Source organism: Elgaria multicarinata, chromosome 12, assembly GCF_023053635.1.
Source record: "Elgaria multicarinata webbii isolate HBS135686 ecotype San Diego chromosome 12, rElgMul1.1.pri, whole genome shotgun sequence".
NCBI classification, from domain to species: domain Eukaryota; kingdom Metazoa; phylum Chordata; class Lepidosauria; order Squamata; family Anguidae; genus Elgaria; species Elgaria multicarinata.
The window spans coordinates 16,211,979-16,220,777 of record NC_086182.1 but is presented as its reverse complement, the minus strand read 5'-3'; positions in this window follow the sequence as shown (position 1 = coordinate 16,220,777).

Below are 8,799 nucleotides of genomic sequence, written 5' to 3'. Positions count from 1 at the left end.
ACCACCCCTTTATCAAAACAAAAATGGCACATTGAAATAGTTGGAGAAATCTGGTGTATATATTAATCCTTCATTTTGCATTCAAATACTGTGATGAAACCAACTGAAGCAGACGGTGGGGTGGGGAAGATGCAGATTTAGCTACTTCTGCATTATATCAAGGGTTGGCTGTATTCAACCAACGGACTTAAGGAATTTGGGTTTCTTGTTCTTGAGAATTCCTGACTGCGTTTTGTTAAAAAACAAACAAAACAAAGCTCAAGATTGCATAGCTTGAAAAATGCTAAATGCAAAGAGTCCAGAAAAGAGAATCAAAGAAGGTCGTATTTTGTTTTTTGTAGGGGTGAGTTTCCCCCCCAATCCTTGTCTGCTCAAAAAAACTTTTTTTCCACCTTAAAGAAGCAGTGGGAGTAACAATTTAAAATTGCCACAAAGCTTGATACAATAGCAGTGAACTGTGGCTTGGTTATCGTTCATGCAGTACTTCAACTAGCAAAATCTTATGTCAGAACAATCAAATGGTGTCTTATAATCTTCTTGGCCTCTTACAGTGTTTATCGTTTAATCTTTCTCCCACCCGTGTTTTTTTCTTTGATGGCGCAGTGATCCTGACCACCCAGATTCATCACGGCTTCTTGGCCCACGGTTTACCTATTCTGATCTTCTAGAGGAGCTTGCCAAGTTTGGCTTGGGGGCTTATATAGGCCTTCTGAGAACTTAAAACAGTGCCAATCCTTATGCCTATTTACCCAGAAATAAGTATCATTGAGTTCAATGGAGCTTAAACCCAGGTAAATGTACCGTATTTCTTCGATTGTAAGACGTACACTAATTTCAGTACCACCAACAGAAAAAAAAAACCTAAGACACACCTGCGATTCTAAGATGCACCCCGTTTTTAGAGATGTTTATATGGGGGGAAAAGTGCGTCTTAGAATTGAAGAAATACGGTATACAGGATTTCAGCCCAAGAACGTAAATTTCAACATCTGAGAAACTGTTGCAAAATCAAAATACTGCCATCTAAATCATGACCGCACAAAACTTGGAAGAACTTGGAGCCTTTTGATGAAAACAGCCAAAACCTCTGTGTGCGCGTGTATATGCTTTTAAATTTGTTTTTATATAACCTCAGCTCTTTTAGATAAGATGTGTTATAATGCTGGGCAATAGCAAATACAGTTCTGGAATTCTGCAATATTTAGGCCACAAGATTAGTTTGTTTAAAAAGCTTAGTGGAGAGAAGGCATTATGTTTAGATTAGGGTTTGTTTGTTTGCTAGTTTGACCAAAATGCTGCCATTCCTCTTTCCAACCCCCGCCCCCATTCAAAGCAGATGGTGTTTCATTTACTTGACTGAATTCTGAGCTAGATTAAAGGTATTCCCCCCCCCCCCGCCTGCGCCATTTTCTGTCCTGTTGCAAGGCTTATTGTGATTATATTCAGCCTTTCTACATTTCCACAACAAAATTACCCACTCCCCTTAAGCAGGTTCAAAATAACTTAGTACTTCGGTTATGAAACTTGGAAATGCTATAGCAAAGGACTGAGAGACCCAGTATGAGATCAAATGCATAGTGTTGTAAGGAAGTAGGAGCATTTGTAATGATTTAAGTAAATTACTCTTTGTTTTTTTTCTTTCAATATACTAACCACTGTGCTCCTAGGGGTGTCTTAATAATATACTGGCTGACTATGCTGTTGTACCTTTGGCAGCCCAGTCATAAGACTAATTAGTTGTTATGTAGGGTATTCTCATCATATATATATGAGTCAACTGTGTGGTGGAAGTCAGCATAATGTCTTGACAATTAGTGTTACAAAATTCATACTCAGCCACAACTGCCTCTGAGTGCAGCATTTTTGAGTCTTGGAGCATTTGGTAGATTTTGAGACGGTTGAGACAACTTGAGAGTACTAAAAAAAAAAAAAAAAGACAAGCAAGTAGAGAAAAAGAGCTAGAAGAACAAGCAGCTAATGTATAAAGTTGGTGTACCAACTATCCCTTTCCAAAACACAGCCCTCGGCAGCCACTGCCCTCACGTTTTTAAACCCACAGGAATGAGAGGTAGAAATGGTTTTAAGTTAAACATCCTTATAAATCTCTTTATACACATTATTTTCTCATGCAACTGTCCCTGTCTGTTACTGTTGGAGAAAATTGTTGAGTTGTTAATATGATTTAATATTGGACCAAAGGCTATTCTGTTCCAAAAGTGGTTCATTTGATTTAATATCAGACCAAAAGCTATTCTGTTCCAAAAGTGGTCAACCAGATGCTTCTGGGAAGCCCACAAATGGGACATGTGCTCAATATCATCCTCCCATTCAGGTTCCCCAACAACAGGTATTGAATGCCTCTGATACTGGAGGGTAACACACAGCCATCATGACTACACTGATAGACTTATCCCCTGTGAATTTGCCTAATCCCTTTTTAAAGCTGTCCTCATTAGTAGTCAATGCTACATGTTACAATAGTGAATTCTGTAGTTTAGATATGTGCTGTGTGAGGGACTTTATTTGTCCTGAATCTCCCACCATTCAGCTTCATGCGATGGTCCTGGATTCTAGTAGTATGATTTGCAACAGACTATCATTGAGCAGGGGGTTGGACTTGGTGGCCTTACAGGCCCCATCCAACTCTACTATTCTGATTCTACATCTAGAAAATGTAACAGCTGTCATTCTGAATTGATCTCCCTCCCCAGAGACCTTTCTCCCCATAGTCTCTTAAAGTTAGACTTTGGAATCAATACCTGGCGAAAGCACATACATCATTAAGGTACCATGCCATGCACAGCCCACCATCTTGTACCCTGAAGATGCTGCTATATATGTTTGTATCCTCTTTTAGTTTTTGAAATATTGTTCGGTATTGATTATATCCATACAGAATACTGCCTACCTAGCAGAGAATTCACAAAACACTCGACAATCTTGAGTTGCACCCAGGGTTCAGTTGCAGGAAATGGGATGATGGAAGAGTTACTATTGGCTGGAGCCTGCTCTTCCCTTGGCTTTTCCAGGTGCTGCTGGATTGCAATCAAGAAAAATTACCATGGTGGTTGCTTCCAACAGAGAGGGCAAACAAAAGCATAGGCCTGGAAATAGGGATTTGGAACAGTATCCAGAAAAGAATGGGCATACCCAGCCAAACTTTTAGTTTCCAGGACAGGTTTGGGGCTGTTATTGACCTGGTTTGCCCAATCAAAATAAGACACCGTGGCTTATTTAAATGACAGCATGTGTGGGTTGCAATTTTCATAATCACAGCCCATCTGCAGCTGCTTGTATTTTACATACCTGGTGGCATGGCTTGTTAGAGGGGGAAACAGTCCTCCAGTAACCATGGACTGTTGCAGTTATTGGAGGGTTGTTTCCTCTTCCAGCAAAATCTCATGGGTTGCAAGCAGGTTGTTTTCCCCTCCAATAAGCCATGTTGCCCAGGCTTGGATGATGCAAAAAGCTGCACACAGGCTGTCATGGATATTGGACCCAGATATACCACGATTTAAATAAGCAACCAACAGCCTGAAATGAGTTGCAATCGTAAATAGCATAAGAGTTGTAGCCAGGCATAATCCATCTGTCTCTTCAATTTAGGGAGAAGGCATGCTCTGCCCTACACTATACCATTGCTGTGGTTTTTTTAAAAAAAATCAGTCTTGCATAATTCCTCCACGAGCCTTTGATTTAATCTGAAAACAGTTTTGTAACTGTTTGGGTTACCTCTGAGCTAAGCCAAGAAAAACAGCTCAGAAAATGAAATCAAAGATGTTATAGAAACAAGGATGAAATGCTACAATTGTTCACATTTGCATAATCGTATTCATATTTATCTAAAATGTCTTATAATTTCTAATACTTGGCTGGTCAAAAGACCAGCTTTACATCCACCATATTACAGGAGACAGTTTGCAGCTATCTTAAAGCTGTCAAGTGAATAGATGTGTAAACATGCAGTTCATGGACTTATTCTAATGAACTAAAAGAGCAATGAGAACGCCAAAAACTCATTTGTCATTGATTTTGTTTTGGAAACTGTGAGTGAGCCTTTCTTAATGAATGGATGCTACTGATTATTACTTAGCACTAATTGGCACCATTTATGCAAAAGCATCTTGACAGTAACACTACATGGCAGTTCAGTGAAAAGGCATGAAATTCATGCATTGTTTGCTGATCTTCTTAAGCCTTGTAAATGAGGCTTTTAGGACAGGAGTCTTTGCATGAAATCTAGGCCAGTACTTCCTACAAAAATGTGTTATGTCATTCACTGAATTTCTAGTGAGCAAAGGACAATGTTGCCTTGGTGTGCATGCTGAAAGAAGATGGATGACTGTTATCCCCAGACTCCATGTTGTAAAATAATGAAACTCTACTGTTGGTATATTTTGCTGTTTAAGAAGCTGTTGGCTGATCTGGAAGGTGTGAGGTGCATCGATGCAAGCTTTAACTGCTATCCCTGCCATTCACTTACTAGAATGAGAAGTGGATATATACATCTAGTTCCTGCATGAACACTAGAAATCAAGTTGTAACGGACAAAACATGGCATCTCAAGCTGATTTTGAGCCCACTGCACTTGGGATTCTTTCTCAATGCTGAGTTCTACATTTTGTGTGTTTGAGCAATTCGTCATTTCAAGTATTATTTTTTTAGTAAGATTACATATTCCTTACAACTCTAATCTACCAAAGTAGGGTTTGGCTTTCTTGAAAAGGAATTCTACTGCTAGGAATCATCGAGAAAAGTTTATTTTGAGAAACAGAATATTACAGCCTACCAAGCTACTGAATTCGGATGGAACTCTGACACAATCAAGCATACTCCACAGATTCATACAATGTTTTCTAATACAATATGATTGCTTTTGTTTACCTTATATTCTTTCTTTCAAAACCTCCAAACACACAGTGAAGAAATGTCTGTCTATCTATATCTATCTATGACTTCTGTAATGCTTGGACCCTAGCTATTGCACAACTATTGTTATAACCATCATCACATACTCATTTGTCCTAAAGAGCAACAGACTCAATAACATCGCCATCAGCCTAGGAATGTAACAGCAGGAACAATTCTGCCAGTAAGATGGACTGCATTTTCAGCATTCTATCACTATGAAATATTAAAAACTTTGATAAACTGATATAATTTGTCCTCTCACTATGAAATTTGGCATGGGGAATCAATCCCTTTGGGATATACAAACTAGATTTCAGAGAAGTCTGATGAAAAATGGCCAAGTTGCTGAAGTGTCAGTGTTTCTTCATTTCGGATCCTTTCTTTGCGGGTAAATAACATCTTCAAGCTACATTTTTAGAGGCTGAAATAATTTCCATAATTGAAGTATTCTGTGTCAATGCGCCTTTAAGATGGAAATCCATTGCGTTCAGTTTCAGGCGTTCTCATTTAACTCAATATACAAAGAACTGTAGGGAAATTACTTGTCAGTTCCAACCACTGAAGGTAATGAGGCTGGTGCAACCTCAAAAAAAACCCCAACCCTCTCCCATCACTTTCAGGTAGTGTCTGCCTAGGGCAATGTAAACATATTTTTTTACTCTTAATCTTTACTCCTGCTTAGGAACGTGTGTCTCAAAAATCTTGCCTGCAGTATTTTAAGCAATAAACTGATCTAGTAAAAAGAGATCACTATGCTTCAATTTCATGCTGAGTAAGTTCTCTTCAAATTCTTTTAGGATTGCTTAGAAGCCCCGTTTTCACAGGGAAAACCCTTTTAAGGACACATTGCTCCTGTTCAGAAGACACCTTAAACCATGGCTTTAACCATGGGTGAATAATGCAAGACGCCTTATTCACCATGTTTAAAGTTGTATTCTGAACAGGGCCACTTTGAGTGTTCTCCATAACAAACTGCTAGTGCTGAAGGTGAAAAATTGCACTAGAATCTTTTATGTATTTGGAGTGTTCGTATCCTGCCCACCAACAGAAGTTCTCATAGTAGCTTACAAAAGTATTTAAAGTACAGTAAACAAAAAGTTATTAGGGAGCAGGGGCTGGGCCCCGAAATCTATTCCCCAGAACTCTTGAGTGTCCACTGGTGCCAATGGAACATTTTTCCTTCTTAGCTTAGTTGCCATGCAGGGGCTTGATTTCAAAGGGGGACTGCAGCTGGGGAAGGAACTCTTCCCTCCTCACATGCTGCTACACCTCTGCCAAACCTCTCCCTGCATGGCAATTAAGCTTGAATAATACTTTTTCATTTTGGTTTCATCTGTAGCGTCACCAGCCTCTTAAACCTCTCTTTTGCTGCCACCACCCTATTCTTTATACTCAAAAGGGAACTATAAACCTTTTATTTGTGTGTGTGTATATGTATGTATGTGTGCATTGTCCAACTGAAGTAACACAAGACTGAGCAGACATGGTTGATTTATCAGAAGAATGAACTTTATTCATAAAGTAAAAGGTTCTAAAAGACACTTCGTTTGTTTTAAGTTGAACACATAAATCTACCTCCCTCCACCTCCCAGGGAATACTGCTTTCCCTTATATACACCCAGGTGACATTTACACTCATCAGAGGAGGCCCTGCTTGTCATTCTGAGATGAAGAGAATGCTGTCATGAAGAACCTCGACAGTGGGCCTTCTCCGTAGTGGCACCTCCCCTCTGGCAAACCCTCACTCGTGTGATTCGGGAGGTGGAGAGCTTTGGAGTGAGGTGGCATCAGTATGCTGATGATACCCAGTTCTATTTCTCTGTGACATTTTAATCAGGAGAACCCATGCATGTTCTGAACTGTGCTTGGTTGCAGTGATAGGCTAGATAAGGGCCAATAAACTGAGACTGAATCCTGACTAGATAGATACTAAAAGGGTGGGTGGGCCCCTGGTATGGGAATTGGGGAGTTGTCATTAGAGGGGCAAATGACTTCTGTGGTTAGGAGCACCTATTACCAGTTTCAGTTGGTTACCACCTATGTCCTTTCCTGGACAGGGATAGCCTGACTGCTATAGTCCATGTATTGGTTAACCTCACATTTAGATTTCTGTAATGTTCTTTATGTGGGGCTACCCTTATGCTTAGTCCGGAAGCTACTGCTGGTGCAGAATGCAGCAGCTAGGATGCTGAGTGGAAGAGTGCCTGGCCATGCACATTACACTGGTGTTAAAGCCACTACACAGCCTGCCTATTAGCTACCAAGCCAAATTCAAGGTTTTGTTGCTGCTATATAAAGCACTAAACAATTTGGGACCAGGTTAGCTGAGGGATTGCTATCCCTGACATAGACCTATTTATTCATTAAAATCATCATAGGGAGGCCTTGCTGCTTATATTGCAACCTGCAGATTGCTCATTGGTGGCAACCTGGACATATGTTTTCTGTGGCAACACCCAATTTGTGGAATGCCCTCCCCCTTGACATGTGTTAGGTGCCAATTAATTGTGCTGCCCAGTTTTTTAGCTCTCTGATTTTAAAGTTTTAATTGAGGATGCTTATAGTTTGATTTTAATTGTTATTAATTGAAACATTTTCTATCGTCTGTTTTTAAAAGTTTTAACTGTGGCTATTTTGTATTTTAAAATATATTGTAATTGACTTCAAGATGCCTTTTTAGATATAGTCAAGTGATCTATAAATTGATCAAATGAATAAAAATAAATGTATAGTACTTGACTTGCCTGAATGCAGTAAGCCAACTCTGCTGCATGAGGAGGCCTTCTTGTTCATTCTGCTGAATAGGACCCTGGACTTCTGCCCTAACGTCCTGTCGTGACAGCACTGCTGATACACGGAAGTGTGACAGATGGGAGTGTTAAGCTGCTGGAAGACTGTCAGAGACGTTGGAGATCTTAGCCCTTTGATCCTGTGTGACACAGACAAGGGAGATACTGATACTGGGGAAGATCAGCAGATTAACTGGATACTCACATCCGAGTATCTTGGAGTACTCTTTAAGCTGAGGAACCCTCAAAACGTATGGTTCTGTTCTCTTAGTGAAATGATAGGATCTTTCCTTTGTCAACTTGACGTCCTCCCCAGGTAAAATTTTTGTCCAGTCACCATAGAGTGAAAAAGGAGCATTCTGCTGCCCTAACTGGGATGGCAGGGGGCGGGGTGGGGAGGGGAGTACAACAGGAAGGGTACGGGCAAGGGTTTAATTCCACCCCATATGTATATGCTAGTTGCTTTAAAAAGAAACCTCTCATTCATACACACAGGAAAAAATATGAATGTTTTTAACATATTACACTTTTAAAATGCCCACATCCATAAATATAGCATCCATTTTATTGAGTATTACTGATGACTGCACATAATATTTTAATAGGATGTGATACTTGATGTAACTTTTACACTCTTTTTTTTAAATGTCATCAAGTACTTTGAACATTAGAGCCACAGACAGATTAGCTGAAGCTATCTTCTGTTGATGTAATATCAGACACTCACTAAATTTTGTCTAGGTGCTATGTAATGTTTAGGTTAGCCATTAACTCTTCTGAGTGTGTGTGCTCAAACAAGGTCCAACACAGCAGTTGTTAGCAGGACTTTGGGTCTAGGGAAAGATCTATTTTTAGATGTGCTGCTCTTGTAGTCAGTGTATACAATTGTCTCATGGTTAGGGAAAAAAAAAAACAGGACCAATCACAAAGCATCTATTTCTAAAATGGGCTCCAGGGATCTGATGAACAACCCATTGTGCAAACCTCTTAGTCAACAAATATGTGAAAGGCCAGCAATGAGGTAAACAAGCCTGACTGAACTCAAAAGGGCTTTTTAAAAAATAAAATAAATGCAGAGAATATTCTAGATCCCTGGTTC